Consider the following 19388-nt stretch of genomic DNA (forward strand, 5'->3'; position numbering starts at 1 on the left):
TTGTCTTTTGTTATGACCTGTTGTAAAACCTGATGGTGTGTGTACTGTAAACATAGAAAGGTCTAGCTAACAAATGGGTCTCTAGTTGTTCTAAAAAACCCATTTCTACTTTAAGATATTGTACTTCTGTGTTGGAGCATGCACTTTATTTAGAAGTTCCTTTATTATTATTTTTAGGGCTTTAAAATTATTTTCTTCTCAAATGTCATAGAATGTCTTACCGTCCATCTGCTCAAGAGGCATAATTATGAAACTGACAGTCTTTTTTGACACCTCCCTGAAGTGGGAGGAATGAACACATTTTCATTCATTTTGGGAACTCAGATTTTGGCTTTCCTCTTTTCTTGTAGGAATGAGCCTTTTGAACAGGCTCCACATTACATAAGTATTTTCTTTTTTTTTTTTTTTTTTTTTTTTTTTTTTTTTTTTATTTTATTTTTGGGACAGAGAGAGACAGAGCATGAACGGGGGAGGGGCAGAGAGAGAGGGAGACACAGAATCGGAAACAGGCTCCAGGCTCCGAGCCATCAGCCCAGAGCCTGACGCGGGGCTCGAACTCACGGACCGCGAGATCGTGACCTGGCTGAAGTCGGACGCTTAACCGACTGCGCCACCCAGGCGCCCCTACATAAGTATTTTCAAGATGTGTAAGAAAGCAGGGAGTCTTGCAAGGCAATAGCCCTGTTGACACATTTAACCACTTAAGCCATTAATGGAATTGGTAAATTGTCATTTCATCCAACAACTGCCTAATGCCAGCCAAACATTTAGGCTCCACATCACAGTTGTTTACATATGTGCCTCTTCACAGCAATGCAGACAATATTTGACACTGAAGTTTTTGTTCAGCTCTTATAGTAAATAATACTTATAAATAACCTTATAAAATAATACACTAAATAGTATAAGAAATGATGTTTACTTAAAAAATATTGAACCATCTGGAACAAAAACAGATATTCAGATCAATGGAACAGAATAGAGAGCCCAGAAATGGACCCACAAACGTATGGCCAACTAATCTTTGACAAAGCAGGAAAGAATATCTAGTGGAATAAAGACAGTCTCCTCAGCAAGTGGTGCTGGGAAAACTGGACAGCGATGTGCAGAAGAATGAAACTCCACCACTTTCTTACACCATACACAAATATAAACTCAAAATGGATGAAAGACCTCAATGTAAGACAGGAAGCCATCAAAATCCTCGAGGAGAAAGCAGGCAAAAACCTCTTTGATCTTGGCTGCAGCAACTTCTTACTCAACATGTCTCCGGAGGCAAGGGAAACAAAAGCAAAAATGAACTACCGGGACCTCATCAAAACAAAAAGCTTCTGCACAGTGGAGGAAACAATCAGCAAAACTGAAAGGCAACCAACAGAATGGGAGAAGATATTTGCAAATGACATATCAGATAAAGGGTTAGTATCCAAACTCTATAAAGCACTTATCAAACTCAACACCCAAAAAACAAATAATCCAGTGTAGAAATGAGCAAAAGACATGAATAGACACATCTCTAAAAAACACATCCAGATGGCCAACCAACATGTGAAAAAATGCTCAACATCACTCATCATCAGGGAAATACAAATCAAAACCACAATGAGATATCACCACACACCTGTCTCCCCTCCCTCCCCCAGCACTCTTAACAACTCAGCCAACAACAGATGTTGGCAAGGATGTGGAGAAAGAGGATATCTTTCGGATTGCTGGTGGGAATGCAAGCTGGTGCAGCCACTCTGGAAAACAGTATGGTGGTTCTTCAAAAAATTAAAAATAAAACTACCCTACGACCCAGCAATTGCACTACTTGGTAATTATCCAAGGGATACAAGTATGCTGTTTTGAAGGGACATATGCACCCCAATGTTTATAGCAGCACTATCAACAATAGCCAAAGTATGGAAAGAGCCCAGATGTCCATTGATGGATGAATGGATAAAGAAGATGTGGTATATATATACAATGGAGTATTACTCGCCAATCAAAAAGAATGGAATCTTGCCATTTGCAACTATGTGGATGGAACTAGAGAGTATTATGCTAAGTGAAATTAGTCAGGCAGAGAAAGACAAATATCATATGACTTCACTCATATGAGGACTTTAAGACACAGAACAGATGAACATAAGGGAAGGGAAGCAAAAGTAATATAAAACCAGGGAGGGGGACAAAACATAAGAGACTCTTAAATATGGAGAACAAACAGAGGGTTGTTAGAAAGGTGGTGGGAGGGGGATGGGCTAAATGGGTAAGGGGAATTAAGGAATGTAGTCCTGAAATCATTGTTGCACTATATGCTAACTAACTTGGATGTAAATTAAAAAAAGAAAAAAAGAAAAAAAAATATTGAACAATCATTGATTCTCTTTTTTTAACATTTATTTATTATTGAAAGACAGAGAGACACAGAGCATGAGCAGTAGAGGGGTAGAGAGAGGGGGAGATACAGAATCTGAAGTTAGGCTCCAGGCTCCGAGCTGTCAACACAGAGCCCCACGCGGGGATCAAAGTCACAAACTGTGAGATCATGACCTGAGCCGAAGTCAGACACCTAACCAACTGAGCCACCCAGGTGCCCCGATTCTAATCTATTTTCAAAGAACAATACAAAATCTTCTCTATTGCAAGCACATGCTTTTAAGGATCTTCATCTCATTTATTAAAAATAAGTTTATAAAGACACCAGAGATGTGTCATCCACTTAAAAGATTACTTCAGGGTAGTCTGATGTGTGATCATAATAAGTTGATTCCATTCAGTATTTCCTTTAGTCACCAGTGACAGGGTGATAATTTGAAGAGTGGCTTTTTAAAACTAGTAAATCAGAATTTGAGAGATTGAGCATAATTTCAGAAATAGCTATTGTTGTAAGACTGGACAGATTTTAATTCTTGCAGCAGAAAGTCTAACAAGTTATCTATTTGGAAAAACAACAACAATGGGGCGCCTGGGTGGCTCAGTTGGTTGAGCCGCCAGGTCATGATCTCATGGTTTGTGAGTTCACACCCCGCGTCAGTCTCTGTGCTGACAGCTTGGAGACTGGAGCCTGCTTCGGATTCTGTGATTCTGTGTCTCCCTCTCTCTGCTCCTCTGCTGCTCGTGCTCAGTCTCTCTTTCTCAAAAATAAACATTGAAAAAAAAAACAACAAAAACAACAACAACAAAAATAATAAAAGTTGTATGTTATGAGTACACCAAAAAATAAGATAAATAAAAAGACAGACAGAGATAGGGGCATGAGGAATTATTTTGGAATTTTAAAATATTACAGTGATTCAAGAATGTGGCTTATTCTAAAACTACATGTCAGGTTAGGTCAATCAAACCTTTTTAAATACCTGTAGTGTGATATGCAGCAAGGGACAAAGCATAAGCCCTGAGCCCAGTTTATAATATAATTAGGAAAATATAAATATGTCAAAACTGTAGAAATTACTTAAGAGGTGAAGATTACAAACATTTGAAATGTTACTGATAAATTTGTGTTATTGGTAAAGGCTTACAACTGCTTTGATGGCATCATCAGAAAAGTTTATGGTGATAACCTAGGATTACATGACTTGCTCTTTTTACCTAAAGTCTCTTATGTGATGGTCTCTCTATCTAAATACCTTCTGCCCCAGCCAGAAGCATTCAGAGGTCGTTAAAAAAAATGCAGGTATGATATGACTGGCATGAGACTGGTGACAGCAACAGTAAGCAACAACTTATTGCTCACCTACTACGCCAGTCATCATTGATGCATGAATGTTCCAATTTAATTGCCTCCCAACATTACAGAGTAGAATTACTGTGCCCATAGTTCCGACTGAGGATAATGAGAAGATGTTACTCACAGAGAGCTAGAATGTGGCAGAGTAGGGCCTATTTGGCCCCACTCTAACATTTCCCTTGTTGAAGCGTGGTTGAGCTAGAAGAGTAAATAAGACATAGAGTCTGTTTCGATGTTAGGGATGATTTAAAAGCAAGAATAACATATGGCCATAAATATAGAAATGGTAATATTAGTTCCAGTGTCTGTTTTGTTTTTGTTTTTAGCATGCTTTTGGATTTAGATTCTGGGGAGGAGGCTGGCTTACAAGGGAGCATCCATACAGATGTATGCATTGAGTAGTTAAAATGTGGGTATGTGTGCATGGAGGTATGCATTACATGCTGCATGCTCTCCAGTGTAGCTCTTTATACTGATAGGAACACACACAAAAAATAGATTGATCTTCACTGATGCCAAGAGTTTTAGAATAGGCTGTCTTCGTGAACTACTGTGATATTTTTAATTCCAAAATAATTCCTCATGTTCTCATCTCTGTGTGAGCAAGAAGGAGATAAAAATATGTGGCACAGCTTAAATGATTTCATAAACATAGTTTGAGATGAAGGACATAGTAATCTCATTGTAGGACAGTATGGCTGTATGAGTTAGAATTCAGTAGAGATGAAAATTAGTTTTTTAAACCTGAACTTATTTAATCCTGGGTAGTAGAGGCTCACACATATCATTGGAAGGGTTGTCAGTGCAGGGTCTGGGCTGAGACTCATAGAAGGACCCAGCATAGAAAAATCCATAGGACCAGCCCACCAAAAGAAGTACTGATTCAGTCACAATCCAGAGTCTTGAAAAGGGGGGTAGCTGCTGACTCAGCTGGTTGAGTACTGATCTAGGGATAGGCAGCTGCTGTCAGAACTGTTGACCCCAGAGCCCTATCATGGCTGCTTGATATGCAACAGAGAAATGGATGTTTCAAGGGTTATTGCCTGTCTCCCTACTTAACATAATTAAAGATTCAACGCTCAGGCAAGTGTAGCTAAATGTGGGTCCTAAATAACATCTGGACCTCCGGTGCAAGGGAGTCTGGGAAATGTAATATTTTGTTGTCCAGCCTCTTCAGTAAAGGAAGGCACCCTTAAAGGAGTTTGGAACAGATGGCAAACAAGGCAATATAGCATATTCACTGCGACAGACAAGCATAATACACCAGAGAATTCCCCTAATGCATGTTACTGAAGTAGAAGGGAGAAACTAGTGGGCAATTGGCAGCCAGCTCCAGGTATATAATCACTGAGGAGAGCAATGATTGCTGAGCTCTGAGCAGCCTTGGAGACCATTAGCATAATGAGAAAGACATAAGAATCAGGGAATTTTATGAAACCTGTAGTGTAAACTTGGAGCCTTCATCTCCATCCTTTCCAAGATTCCTTTAGTAAGCTGAGAGAGTGCCAGAAATAAGAGTGTCTCAGACCAAGGCCAGGGCTTTTCTGGACCATAACTCTTTTCTCTTTTGTATAAGTAAAGAAGGTGAAGAACTCCATTAAAGAGATTGAGTGGATTGATCCTAGAACCACAATGATGAAGTTTATTTCAACTGATCTTTCCAAATCCAATTGTGCTGTATGTTCTCAATGCACTTGGAAAATGATCATTCCATATGATAAATTCATACTGCAAACCCTGTAATGTGCCAAATGAGCTTTTATGTGACACAGTAACTTTTAACGCTTGCCAAAACTTTGAAATGTTGGAAAAGGTGTTGCTAGCTTTCAACATGTGCTAATTGGGTTTGCCTACCCAGATGGCATAGAAAGAGAAGGGGGGAAAAAGAAAAAAAAGAAAAAAAATGGCTCCAGCTCCTAAACCGTTTTAATCAAGGAAAAGAATAAGGATAACCCATACAAAAACAAATCATTTCACCTGTTTGCGTTGGTGCATGTAATAGGGTGATTTTAATTTTACTTATCATCTTCTGAGGAATTTGTGTGTAAAGTTACTATTTAAGGGGAAAAAAAACAGAATCAAAGCAGCACAAAATAAATAACCGAGCTCCCATAAAATTCAGAGCACGGTTTTCAGAATCTCTAACTTAAAGTGAACCATCCATATTTTACAATTATATAAATGGATCCGATGTATCTGCTTAAACAGTTACTTCTGTGTGAGAAAATTGGTAGGATTTTCTTGTTTCTCTGTATGATTTCTGTATTGAGTTTCATACCAATAATCATCCTTTTTTCTTTTGGGGCTGGAGTTGATAGAGTGCTTGAAATCTACCAAACTGAGACATAACTTTTGTCACATATAAGTGACTAAGAATCAGTATCTCAAGAGAACATGCCATTTTCAGTTTTAAAGGTCTGTGCTTCTTAATGTTCTCATTGACCCACCCTCATGTGTTTAACTGCTTTATGTGAACAGTTTACGTATTGTCAGATATTTTTAAATAATTTCTAACATTCAGATTTCAAACATTTTTTCTTTTTTTTTTTTTTTTTTTGCCAAATCAGTCACTAAACCAATTAAACTACTTCAGTATCATTAGCCCTTCTTTCTGATAATATCTGATATTAGACTCTGTTAGACTAGCCATCTGACCAAGAGCTAACTAGGAGATCTGACACTCTTAGAAATGTAATGAATAAATGATTAACTTGGAAAACAAACAAGACACTCTATTGAAGCCAGTGGCATCCATGATAAAAGATTAACTCTAGAAATTAAGTAAAACTTATGTGGAATATTAATTTTGATGAGAAATCAGAAATTCACTAGTAACTATGTTTTTATGGATGTCCATATATAAAAATAGTTCTAATTTTAAATATCTAATAAAATCAGCGGAACACGACTTCTTCCATCCTGTCCTTCAACCTACCTGAAATGGCCAAAGGAAAAGAGGGGAAGGACCTGAATCACTTTTGTAATCAAGGTAAAAAGTAATTATTTTTAGAGTGAATCTGATATATAGGATAGCCTTGGGACCGAATAAAAACAAAAGAGAATACCCAAAACAGACTCACAGGAACTTCCCCTCTGTGAAAGAAATGTGGCATTGCAGGAAGCTGGTAGAGAAGACTATTACAAAGCCACATTAATGCTCTGTAATTTGAAAAGCCAAGAGCTAGAGATTTGCTATGGTCTGAATGTTTGTGCCCCCTCCCCTCCAACTTCCACAATTCCTATGTTACAACACTAATTCCTAATATGATGACATTTAGAGATACAGACTTCGGGAAGTAATTAGTTTTAGATGTGCGTTTTTATAAGAAGGGACACCAGAGGCCCTGCCTCTAGTTTCTGCTGTATGAGGTACAAAGAAAAGATGGCTATCCTCAAACCAGGAAGAGACTATCAACACACAGCAGCTATCCTGGCACCTTAACTTGGATTTCCCAACATCTAGAACTGTGAGAAGTGTTTGTTAAGTCACCCAGTTTATGGTATTTTTGTACTAGCAGGCTGAACTAAGACAAGATCATACCATGTCCTAGCATAGAAAATGATTTTTGCCACCATGGATTTAAGTTTGGGGTTGCCATTATTTATAGGGCTTTAGAGCAAATAGACCAGAGAGAAGGCCTTCACCATGACACCAGTTTTTTTCTGCTGTAGTGGTCAGAAGAACCAAAAGGAGTTCTAGCTCGAAAAATATCTTCAACATGGATGAAAAAAGTACATGTAAAATAAATGAATACACACACACACACACACACACACACACACACAAATCAAGAAAGAAAAGAAAGCAAAAGACTATTAAAATATAGGCCATCATTTATTTTAATCCCTGAAGTTTCCTTTTATTATTATTTTCATTTCTAATCACACAAGTCAAGACAGAATTCATAAAATAAAATAATAGATACCTAGGTACATAGATAAATAGATAATTAAGCATATTAATAAATAGTACCTGTTGGTTAAGAAGCCCAAATGTTAATTTAAAAAGAAAGTACACATTGGAAAAATTATAAGTTAACATACTTAATATAAAAAACATTAACAAAACAATTGGAAATGCTCCTGATTATCCTTATAACCTTAAAAAATTATTTAGAATTTCTAGGACTTTATTTTCTCATTGTTAGGAGGTAATAAAACTATTTTTTTCTGTATGTATAAGGTAGAGGTAAGTTAAGGTATATAAAACTTGTTTCAATATTGTCTGGCACATAGTAACCATCAAATAATAATTATTTAAAAAGATTGTTTTATTCTCTGATTAACTATAGTCTCTTTACTGTGGTCCATAAGGTCTTATATGATCCAGCCCCTGTCTCACAACAGTCCACCTCTTAGGGATGCTATACAAGCTCTTGTGTGCTGCTTGGAGATCTCTGTATGGTTGGCACCTACTCATCACCTAGGTCTCAGCTCAGTGGTAACTTTCCAGAGAGGTCTTCACTGGCCTCTACATGTAAAGTAAGCCTCCCAGCATATCCCTGACCACTCTCTATCTTGGAAGTTGAAATGTGCACTTTCTTTGCTGCTCCTCGTATTTGTCACAGTGTGGTGGGTTGAACTGTGACCCCCTAAAAGCTCTGTTCAAGTCCTAAGCCCAGTATTTGTGAATGTAACCTTATTTGGAAATATAGCGTTTGCATATATCATCAAGTTAAGATGACATCATACTGACTAGGGGGGGTCTCATTACAAGGACTCAAGAAAGGAAAGAAATACTGGACAAAGAGGCATGAGCAAACACAGAGGAAAGACAGATACAGAGATTGGATTGGATGAGGACACAAATCAAGAAATACCTAGAGCCACTAGATGCTGGAAGAAGGTTATGAAAGCAAGGCCCAGCTGACACCTTGATTTCAAACATCTAGCCTTTAGAACTGTGAATAAATTTCTGCTTGAGCCACACAATTTGTGGTATTTTGTTACAGCAGTCCTAGGAAACTATTACACATGAGCTGAAATTAATTTGTTTATTTTTGAATTCTGTGTATCTGTCTCCCTTCAGGAGCATGTGTACCTTTGAGAGTGGGAGTTCATCATGTTCATCACTTGTTTCCAGCACCTTATGCTGCCTACAGCACAGTAGGTAATTATCAAATGAATAAATAAAAGGATGAGTGAAAGAAAGAATCAATGAATGAAATGAATACAATAAAAGTAAAATATAACTTATTACAAATGACCAATCACTCACTATATTGAAAAATTTTCCAGTTTAATAATTAGTAATAATCAAAAGACCTTCAGTTAAATAAAAATGAGACAAAAATTTAATCTATTAAATTGATAAGTATTTAAATGTCTTGATAAGAGCCACTCTCAGCAAACATAAACAATGTTTTCTCACTGCTGTGAGGTATGAAATTGGTATAACATTTTAGAAAAAAGAATCTAACAATACATATTCTTTGCCTCTTTCCATTGATTTATTCTTAGGAAACCGTCATAGAGATTGATATCATTTTTTACCTATAAGTATATTCCTGCTGGGATTATTTATAATAGTTTAAAGACTTGAAACAAATAAAATAAATGATAATAGAGTATTGACAAAATAAATGTTGATACATTATGAATTTCATATGCATAAAAGTAACTTTATATAAAATATTTTGAGGAGCCAAGATGGCAGAATAGAAGTTTTTGTGAGTCTTGCTTCCATGAAATACAGCCAGACCAATAATAAACCATCCTGCACACCTAGAAAACTGATTGGAGGATTAACACAACACTCTGCACAACCTGAATCACAGAATTCAGCAGGTATGCAGCATGGAGAGGTGAACTTGGGGAGTGAGAAGCCACAGCAGGCAGGGAAGTGCTTTTGTGGGCAGAGAGAGGATGGAGGGAGGGGGGAGAATATGGGAAAAGCACCCCTCCCCAAAAGCAGCTGGAGAGAAAGTGGAAAATTGAAAACAACCACAGGTACTAAACTAAAGGGAGAAAGTAGAAAGGAGAAAGGACAGGGTTTAAATTCCATGAAGACTGTAAACAAGAGGAGCACAGAGTCTGCAACTCTGCAGCTGGATACCTGGCAGTGCTCTGGTGTGAAGGGTGAATCCCCAGGAACAGAGTGGGGTCCGGGAGGTTCTTGGGCCACATGGGGAAAAGCGGTTCCACTGCTGGAAGGACATTTGGTAGAGACTGTTGAAGCCACCTGGTCCCAGCAGACCCCAGAAAACGGCCACATTCACTGGTGCTAGAACAAGGTCATTAAGGGTGAAGCCTGGTGCCAGATGTGTGTTGTGATTTTCCATAATCCCTGAAATGCTGCTGCTACACCGTCTCGAGAACTTTTTCTGGGGCAGGCTGGCACCTGGCCACAGTCTCGTGGCACTGGCAGCAGCACTGTCCAGCAAGCATTCCCGAGTGCAGCTGACATTTGGCCATTGCTCTGTGAGACCCTCCTGCAAAGGGGCAGAATGGGTCAAAGCCGCAGTCCTTGAGAAGTAAGGGGCTGGGGAAAACAGCCTGATCTGAGACAAAACTCGGGAGAGAGGTACTGCCTGGGTCTTGGTCATGGAGAGTGAAAAAGTTGCGAGTGGACGAAAGCTGAAGACAGAGGATGGGTGCACGATTGCTGACTGGGGAGAACAGAGTTCTGATACTAGAGACTGGGTAGATGGGTGATGCCATTTTCACCGCTCCCATGCATGCACATACACACCCAAGAGCTCCACAACACTCCACCCCAGTAGGCGAGCAGCACTATCTAGTGGAGAACGGAGCCTCCCACTCAACTCCCAGTTGAGTCCTGCCCAACTGGGCAATCTCGATCAAGAACACAAGTCTCACCGCCTGCTTAGTTTATGGACTATAAAGCACTTCACAGTCTGACTTCTAGGGGAAAACAGAATGGTTTCAGTCTTATTTCAATCCATTAGTAGGTTCATCTATTCAATTTTCTTTATTTTTTCTCTTTTTCACTTATTTTCTTTTTCTTGAATACAAAAAGAAAAAATTCATTTTTATTTTCAATTTTTATTAAAAAATATTTTTCTTTAATTTTTCATTATGTTTTTACTTTTGTGTAATTATTTTCAAATTCTATTTTACTTCCATCATTTTATTTTAGTCTACTTCAGTGTATTCACTTTTTCAAATTTTCAAACGATTTCCTTTATTTTCTTCTTCTTTTTTCTCTTTTTCGTTTCTTTTCTTTTTCTTGAATTCAGAAAGAGAAAAACTTCATTTTTACTTTCAATTTCTATTAAAAATATTTTTCTTTAGTTTCTTTACTATATTTTTTATTTTTATATATATTTTTTCAAATTCTATTTTACTTCCATCATTTTCTTTTAGTCTACTACAGTGTATTCACTTTTTCAAATTTTCAAATGATTTCCTTTTTTTCTCTTTTTTTTCTTTTTAGTTTCTCTTCTTTTTCTTGAATACAGAAAGAGAAAAACTTCATTTTTATTTTTAATTTTTATTAAAAATATTTTTCTTTAATTTTTTCTACTATATTCTTTGCTTTTGTGTAAATTTTTTCCAATTCAATTTTACTCCCATCATCTCATTTTAGTCTACTTCAGTGTATTCAATTTTTCAAATTCTCAAATGATTTCCTTCCTCACCCCCCCCCCCTTTTTTTCTCTAATCTGTCAAACCACTTTCAACACCCAGACCAAAACACACCTAGGATATAGCATCATCTATTTGATTTGTGTGTGTGTGTAATTTTTTAATTTTAATTTTTTTTATTTTAATTTTTTTTAATTTTAATTTTTCTACTTCATTAATTCCTTTTCTCCCTTCAAAATGATAAAACGAAGGAATTCACCCCAAAAGAAAGAGCACAAAGAAACGATAGCCAGGGATTTAACCAACACAGATACAAGCAAGATGTCTGTATCAGAAGTTAGAATCACAATAATTAAGAATACTACCTGGAGTTGAAAATAGATTGGAATCCCTTTCTGCAGAGATAAAAGAAGTAAAAGTGAAAACTAGTCACAATGAAATAAAAAATGCTATAACTGAGCTGCAATCACGGATGGATGCTGCAGCAGCAAGGATGGGTGAGGCAGAACAGAATGAGCAATATAGAGAACAAAGTTATAGAGAATAATGAAGCAGGAAAAAAGAGGGAAATTAAGGCAAAAGAGCACGATTTAAGAATTACAGAAATCAGTGACTCATTAAAAAGGAATAACATCAGAATCATAGGGGTCCTGGAAGAGGAAGAGAGAGAAATAGAGGTAGAAGGGTTATGTGAGCAAATCATAGTGGAAAACTTTCCTAACCTGAAGAAAGACTCAGACATAAAAATCCAGGAAGCACAGAGGACCCCCATTAGATTCAACAAAAAACGACCATCAACACAGCATATCATAATCAAATTTACAAAATACTCAGGCAAGGAGAGAATCATGAAAGCATCAAGGGAAAAAAAGTCCCTAACCTACAAGGGAAGACAGATCATGTTTGCAGCAGACCTATCCACAGAAACTTGGCAGGTCAGAAAGGAATGGCAGGATATATTCAGTGTGCTGAATCAGAAAAATATGCAGCCAAGATTCTTTATCCAGCAAAGCTGTCATTCAAAATAGAAGGAGAGATAAAAGCTTTCCCAGACAAACAAAAATTAAAGGAGTTTGTAACCACAAAACCAGCCCTGCAAGAAAATTTAAGGGGGACTCAATGACAGGAGAAAAGATGAAAAAAAAAAAAAGACCAAAAGCAACAAAGACTAGAAAGGACCAGAGAACACCACCAGAAACTCCAACTCTGCAAGAAACATAATGACAATAAATTAATATCTTTCGGTACTCACTCTAAATGTCAATTGGCTCAATGATCCAATCAAAAGACATAGGGTAACAGAATGGATAAGAAAACAAGATCCATCTATATGCTGTTTACAAGAAACCCACTTGAGACCTAAAGACACCTTCAGATTGAAAATAAGGGGATGGAGAACCATCTATCATGCTAATGGTCAACAAAAGAAAGTACAAATTTACAAAATACTCAGGCAAGGAGAGAATCATGAAAGCATCAAGGGAAAAAAAGTCCCTAACCTACAAGGGAAGACAGATCATGTTTGCAGCAGACCTGCAAACTTATATCCATACTTATATCAGACAACCTAGACTTTAAAATAAAGACTGTATCAAGAGATGCAGAAGGGCATTATATCATAATCAAGGAGTCTATCCACCAAGAAGACCTAAAAATTGTAAACATTTATGCACCAAATGTGGAAGTACCCAAATATATGCATCAATTAATCACAAACATAAAGAAATTCATTGATAGTAATACCATAATAGTAGGAGACTTCAACACCCCACTCACAGCAATTGACAGATCATCTAATCAAAAAATCAACAAGGAAACAATGGCTTTGAATGACACACTGGACCAGATGGACTTAACAGATATATCCAGAACATTTCATCCTAAAGCAGCAGATTCTACATTCTTCTCCAGTGGACATGGAACATTCTCCAGAATAGACCATATACTGGGACACAAATCAGCCCTAAGTAAGTACAAAAAGATCAAGATCATACTGTGCATATTTTCAGACCACAACCCTATGAAACTTGAAATCAACCACAAGAAAAAATTTGGAAAGGTAACAAATACTTGGAGACTGAAGAACATCCTACTAAAGAATGAATGGGCTAACCAAGCAGTTAAAGAGGAAATTAAAAAGTAGATGGAAGTCAATGAAAATGATAACACCACAACCTAAAACCTCTGGAATGCAGCAAAGGTGGTCATAAGAGGAACGTATATAGCAATCCAGGCCTTCCTAGAGATGGAAGAAAGATCTCAGATACACAACCTAACCTTATGCCTTAAGGAGCTGGAAAAAGAACAGCAAATAAAACCCCAAATCAGCAGAAGACAGGAAATAATAAAGATTAGAGCAGAAATTAAAATTTTTTTTGCTATCAAAACAAAAAAAAAAAAAAAAAAAAAGAAAAGAAACGAAACGAAAAAACAGTAGAACAGATCAATGAAGCCAGAAGCTGGTTCTTTGAAAGAATTAACAAAATTGATAAACCACTAGCCAGTATGATCAATACGAAAAAGGGAATGACCCAAATAAATAAAATCAAGAATGAAAGAGAGATCACAACCAACACAGCAGAAATAAAAACAATAATAAGAGAATGTTATGAACAATTATATGGCAATAAAATAGGCAATCTGGAAGAAATGGACAAATTCCTAGAAACGTATACACTACCAAAACTGAAACAGGAAGAAATAGAAAATTTGAACAGACCCATAACCTGTAAGGAAATTGAATTAGTAATAAAAAAATCTGCCAAAAAACAAGAATCCAGGGCCAGATGGCTTTCCAGGGGAATTCTACCAAACTTTTAAGGAAGAGTTAACACCTATTCTCTTGAAACTCTTCCAAAAAGTAGAAATGGAAGGAAAACTTCCAAACTCTCTCTATGAAGCCAGCATTACCTTGATTCCAAAACCAGACAGAGACCCACTAAAAAGGAGAACTATAGACCAATTTCCCTGATGAACATGGATGCAAAAATCCTCAAAAAGATATGAGCCAACCAGATCTAAGAATACATTAAAAAAATTATTCACCACGACCAAGTGGGATTTCTACCTGGGATGCAAGGCTGGTTCAATATCAGCAAAACAATCAATGTGATTCATCACATCAATAGAAGAAAGGACAAGAACCATATGATCCTCTAAATAGATGCAGAGAACATTTGACAAAATACAGCATCCTTTCTTGATTAAAAACACAAGAAAGTAGGGATAGAGGGAGCATACCTCAAGATCATAAAAGCCATATATGAATGACCCAATGCTAATATCATCCTCAATGGGGAAAAACTGACAGCTTTCCCCCTAAGGAGAGGAACAAGACAGGGATGTCCACTCTCGCCACTGTTATTCAACATAGTATTGGAAGTCTTAGCCTCTGCAATCAGACAACACAAAGAAATAAAAGGCATCTAAATCAGCCAGGAGGAGGTCAAATTTTCCCTCTTCGCAGATGACATGATACTCTATATGGAAAACCCAAAAGATTCCACCAAAAACTTCTAGAATTGATTCATGAATTCAGGTTGCAGGATATAACACCAACACACAGAAATCGGTTGCATTCCTATACACCAACAATGAAGTGACAGAAAGAGAAATCAAGGAATTGATCCCATTTACAGTTGCACAAAAAAAAATAAAATACCTAGGAATAAATCTAACCAAAGAGGTGAAAAATCTATACACTGAAAACTATAGAAAGCTTATGAAAGAAATTGAAGAAGACACAAAAAAATGGAAACAGATTCCATGCTCCTGGATAGCAAGAACAAATATCACTAAAATGTCAACACTACCGAATGCAATCTACATATTCAATGCAATACCTATCAAAATAACACCAGCATTCTTCACAGAGCTAGAACAAATAATCATAAAATTTGTATGGAACCAGAAAAGACCCCAAATAGCCAAAGCGATCTTGAAAAAGAAAACCAAAGCAGGAGGCATCACAATCCCAGACTTCAAGCTATACTACAAAGCTGTAATCATGAAGACAGTATGGTACTGGCACAAGAACAGACACTCAGATTAATGGAACAGAACAGAGAGCCCAGAAATGGACCCACAAACGTATGGCCAACTAGTCTTTGACAAAGCAGGAAAGAATATCCAATGGAATAAAGACAGTCTCTTCAGCAAGTGGTGCTGAGAAAACTGGACAACGACATGCAGAAGAATGAACCTGGACCACTTTTTACACCATAAACAAAAATAAACTCAAAAGGGATGAAAGACCTGAATGTAAGACAAGAAGCCATCAAAATCCTTGAGGAGAAAGCAGGCAAAAACTTCTTTGATCTTGGCCTCAGCAATTTCTTACTCAACATGGTTCTGGAGGCAAGGGAAACAAAAGCAAAAATGAACTACTGGGACCTCATAAAATAAACAGCTTCTGCACAGCAAAGGAAACAATCAGCAAAACCAAAATGCAACTGACAGAATGGGAGAAGATATTCACAAGTGACATATCAGATAAAGGGTCAGTATCCAAAATCTATAAAGCACTTATCAAACTCAACACCCAAAAAATAAATAATCCAGTGAAGAAATGGGAAAAGACATGAATAGACACTTCTCCAAAGAAGACATCCAGATGGCCAACCGACACATGAAAAAATGCTCAATTTTACTCATCATCAGGGAAATACAAATCAAAACCACAATGAGATACCACTGCACACCTGTCAGAATGGCTAACGTTAACAACTCAGCCAACAACGGATGTGGCAAGGATGTGGAGAAAGAGGATCTCTTTTACATTGTTGGTGGGAATGCAAGCTGGTGCAGCCACTCTGGAAAACAGTATGGAGGTTCCTCAAAAAACTAAAAATAGAACTACCCTACCACCATAGCAAATACTATGACCCAGTAGTGCAGCAATTGCCCTACTAGGCATTTATCCAAGGGATACAGTTGTGCTGTTTCGAACGGACACATGCACCCCAATTTTATAGTAGCACTATCAACAATAGCCAAAGTATGGAAAGAGCCCAAATGTCCATGGATGGATGAATGGATAAAGAAGTGGTATATATATACAATGGCAATCAAAAAGAATGAAATCTTGCCATTTGCAACTATGTGGATGGAACTAGAGAGTATTATGCTAAGTGAAATTAGTCAGTGAGAGAAAGATAAAAATCATATGACTTCACTCATATGAGGACTTTAGGAGACAAAACAGATGAACATAAGAGAAGGGAAACAAAAATAATATAGAAACAGGGAGAGGGACAAAACATAAGAGACTCATAAATATGGAGAACAAACTGAGCATTTACTGGAGGGGGTATGGGCTAAATGGGTAAGAGACACTAAGGAATATACTCCTGAAATCATTGTTGCAGTATATACTAATTTGGATGTAAATTAAAAAAAAAATAAAAAATAAAATTAAAAAAAATGCGTTAATAACTACAGATCTGTTCCTGTTTTATTAAATGAAAAATATTAAGCTATAAACAAGTGGTATGCTACTGTCCCAATTTTGTGAATATATAAGTATATTTGCATATTATACATATGTATATGCATATATGTTTACAGATTGAATATGTTAATGGTAGTTATCTCTGGGTTGTGAGATTCAAGCAATTTTTATCTTTTTCTTTCTGGTTTTCAGTATCTTCTTACATTTTCTACAATGAACAGTTATTATATTCGTAATCAGGAAATAGTTATAAAATGAGAAGACTTGAAGAAATCCACCTTTCATGCCTCAGCTGAAACATGTCTTTGGATAATGTGATTGTGCCCATTAAAAATGATAGGCTTGAATTTTTCTCTCATTAATACATTTAAATGTAAAGACTTTCGATAGCTAATGATGTAGCACACAAAATAATTAGCCAATATATAAGTCAGAGTTCATTTACACTTCTCTTAGGAGGCCTAATAATGTGTTACCTTAACCTGTACCTTGATTATACCACAGTGTGATAAAATGTGGAATAGAAGACAATCCAGCTGTAAACACAGCAGTAGGAAGCTGAAACATATTTTGTGTTCCATAGAATCGTAGGTAATGGCTTTAAGGAAGACTGAACAGTCGATCTAAAATTATTTTCCTTGGGGGGAAAAATGAATTGGTTAGGATTTTTGACTATTTTTTTAATTATGAAAAAAAGGAAGAAAAAACATCATAGGTTTAAGATTTTAGAGTTTCATATAGAAATCTAATATTTGTGTCCCCATATAAGGGCACTGTGGGTATTTTGTGAAGATAGACATGAGAAATGTAGTTAGCAAAATCTGTGCTCTAAAATAACTGGAAAAATGATGCTTTTGACATTTCTCCCCACTGGTAAGAAGGAACCACAGGCTTAGGGAGAGGCCACTGGGGGTGGGGGGCTGGGTGGCTGATGGTAGGGGACCCCAGACAGTATGCCAGCTTTGCCTTGGCCAGGTGCTGGCTCTGCATTTTTGGGTTATTTATTTAACTCCTAAGAATCCTTTCCTCATCCTTAAAATAGCATAACAATATTATCCAAAAACTTTCTTTGGTTCCTAATAAGTACTTTGTGGTAACTGTCCTTTCTCAGGGGAAAAGGGGGCATATCTTCATTTGAGACCCAAAAAGTTCTGTCATTATTTTTGCATACAAACATACCATCGCTTTCAGAGCAGTTCACTTAACTGTGGTCTTTTTACCTGGTGTTCCCTTCTTGTTGCCCTTTCAAAGATGGGACAGAGTCTGACTCCTTTATTGATATCTCAGGAGAAACCTGCACCTTATTGACCTACTTCAGCTATAATTAGCAACCAAGAAACCTACGCCTCCCAAGTTACCACATAGAAAGTCAAAGAAAGGTCAAAGACCAAGAGTCTTTTCCTATCATCTGAGAGTTATTGTCATTCTCAGTGATTCTTCAAGCCAGATTTATTTCTCTTCTGTGTTTCAGCTGTCTCTTGGGTTTCAGCCATTGGGTTTCTAAACCAGCCAAATCAATGATCTTTAAACTCCTTGGCTGGAAACATTGGCACTTAGTGAGTTTGTGTGAAATGGTCCTGCATTAACACAACATTGCAAAACAAAGTGTTGGTCATATTTGTAAGTTATTGTTTTTTCCTGGTGCCACATTCCTATATCTTCTTTGCTATATTATGTTATGTTTGTATTTAATAGAGTAGTATGATGTGCTGTTTTCGAAATTAAACCATTGTTTGCTGGAAATTTTGGAGACCTTTTAACTTCATTGCACTGTAAGTCTTATCTTTCCATTCTTCTTCTTTGACCTATTTCTTTTGGCAAGGCAGAAATTAATTACAATTGACAAGGCTTCCTTTATTATGGTCCTAGGATAAGATTCAGAGTTTTGAACCCTGTAAGGACACTCCACACCCAAAGGCTACACTTAAGTACCTGGCACATACTTTTTCCTCAATTACTATTTACTGATCGAACAAATAAATGAATGAAATACTGAAAGTCCGTGACAATCATGTCTTAAACTTTGCATCAGATGTAGTAAGACAATTCCAAAATTATTAGGATGATTATGGAAGAACAACCAGAGTTCAACCTACTCCAGGATGCCTTTGCAGCTGTTAAATTAAAAGGACAGAAATCAGCTTCGGGGCTCTTTTTCAAGCTTTGGTGAAGGGACAAGGTAAAAGCTGATTTGGAATTACAGCTATAGTACATTCATCAATACAATGCTCTGGTCCCAAAGGGCACTCAGAAAATGTTTTTTCTGAATTTTTTCTAACTTTTACTTTTCTCTATGTCAGGCATACCAAAATGAACAACAAAGAAAAAAGTCTCACACCTACAATCTTCATTTGCCAGTAAGTTTTATACCTTTGAGTTTCACCTAGACATTTTCCCCCACATCACATCAGTTTGCACATTAGAGTTAATCTGTGTGTATCTCAAGGGTTACTCAAGTGTGAATAAGCTTCGGTTTGGGGACAGTGTTTTTCTAAGGATGAAAATAAACAGATTTTAAGAGCTACAGTGAATTAATTGTTATCATAAGACCCCAGAGGCAACATGAAACAGAAAGGAAGTGACCTAGAAAAATTTTTTATTTGCTTTTGTTGAATAATAATCACTTAAAAAAAAGTATTTTGTTTATTTTGAGCTGAGGAGCTTTGCTTTTCT

Source organism: Panthera onca, chromosome A3, assembly GCF_046562875.1.
Source record: "Panthera onca isolate mPanOnc1 chromosome A3, mPanOnc1 haplotype 2, whole genome shotgun sequence".
NCBI lineage: Eukaryota > Metazoa > Chordata > Mammalia > Carnivora > Felidae > Panthera > Panthera onca.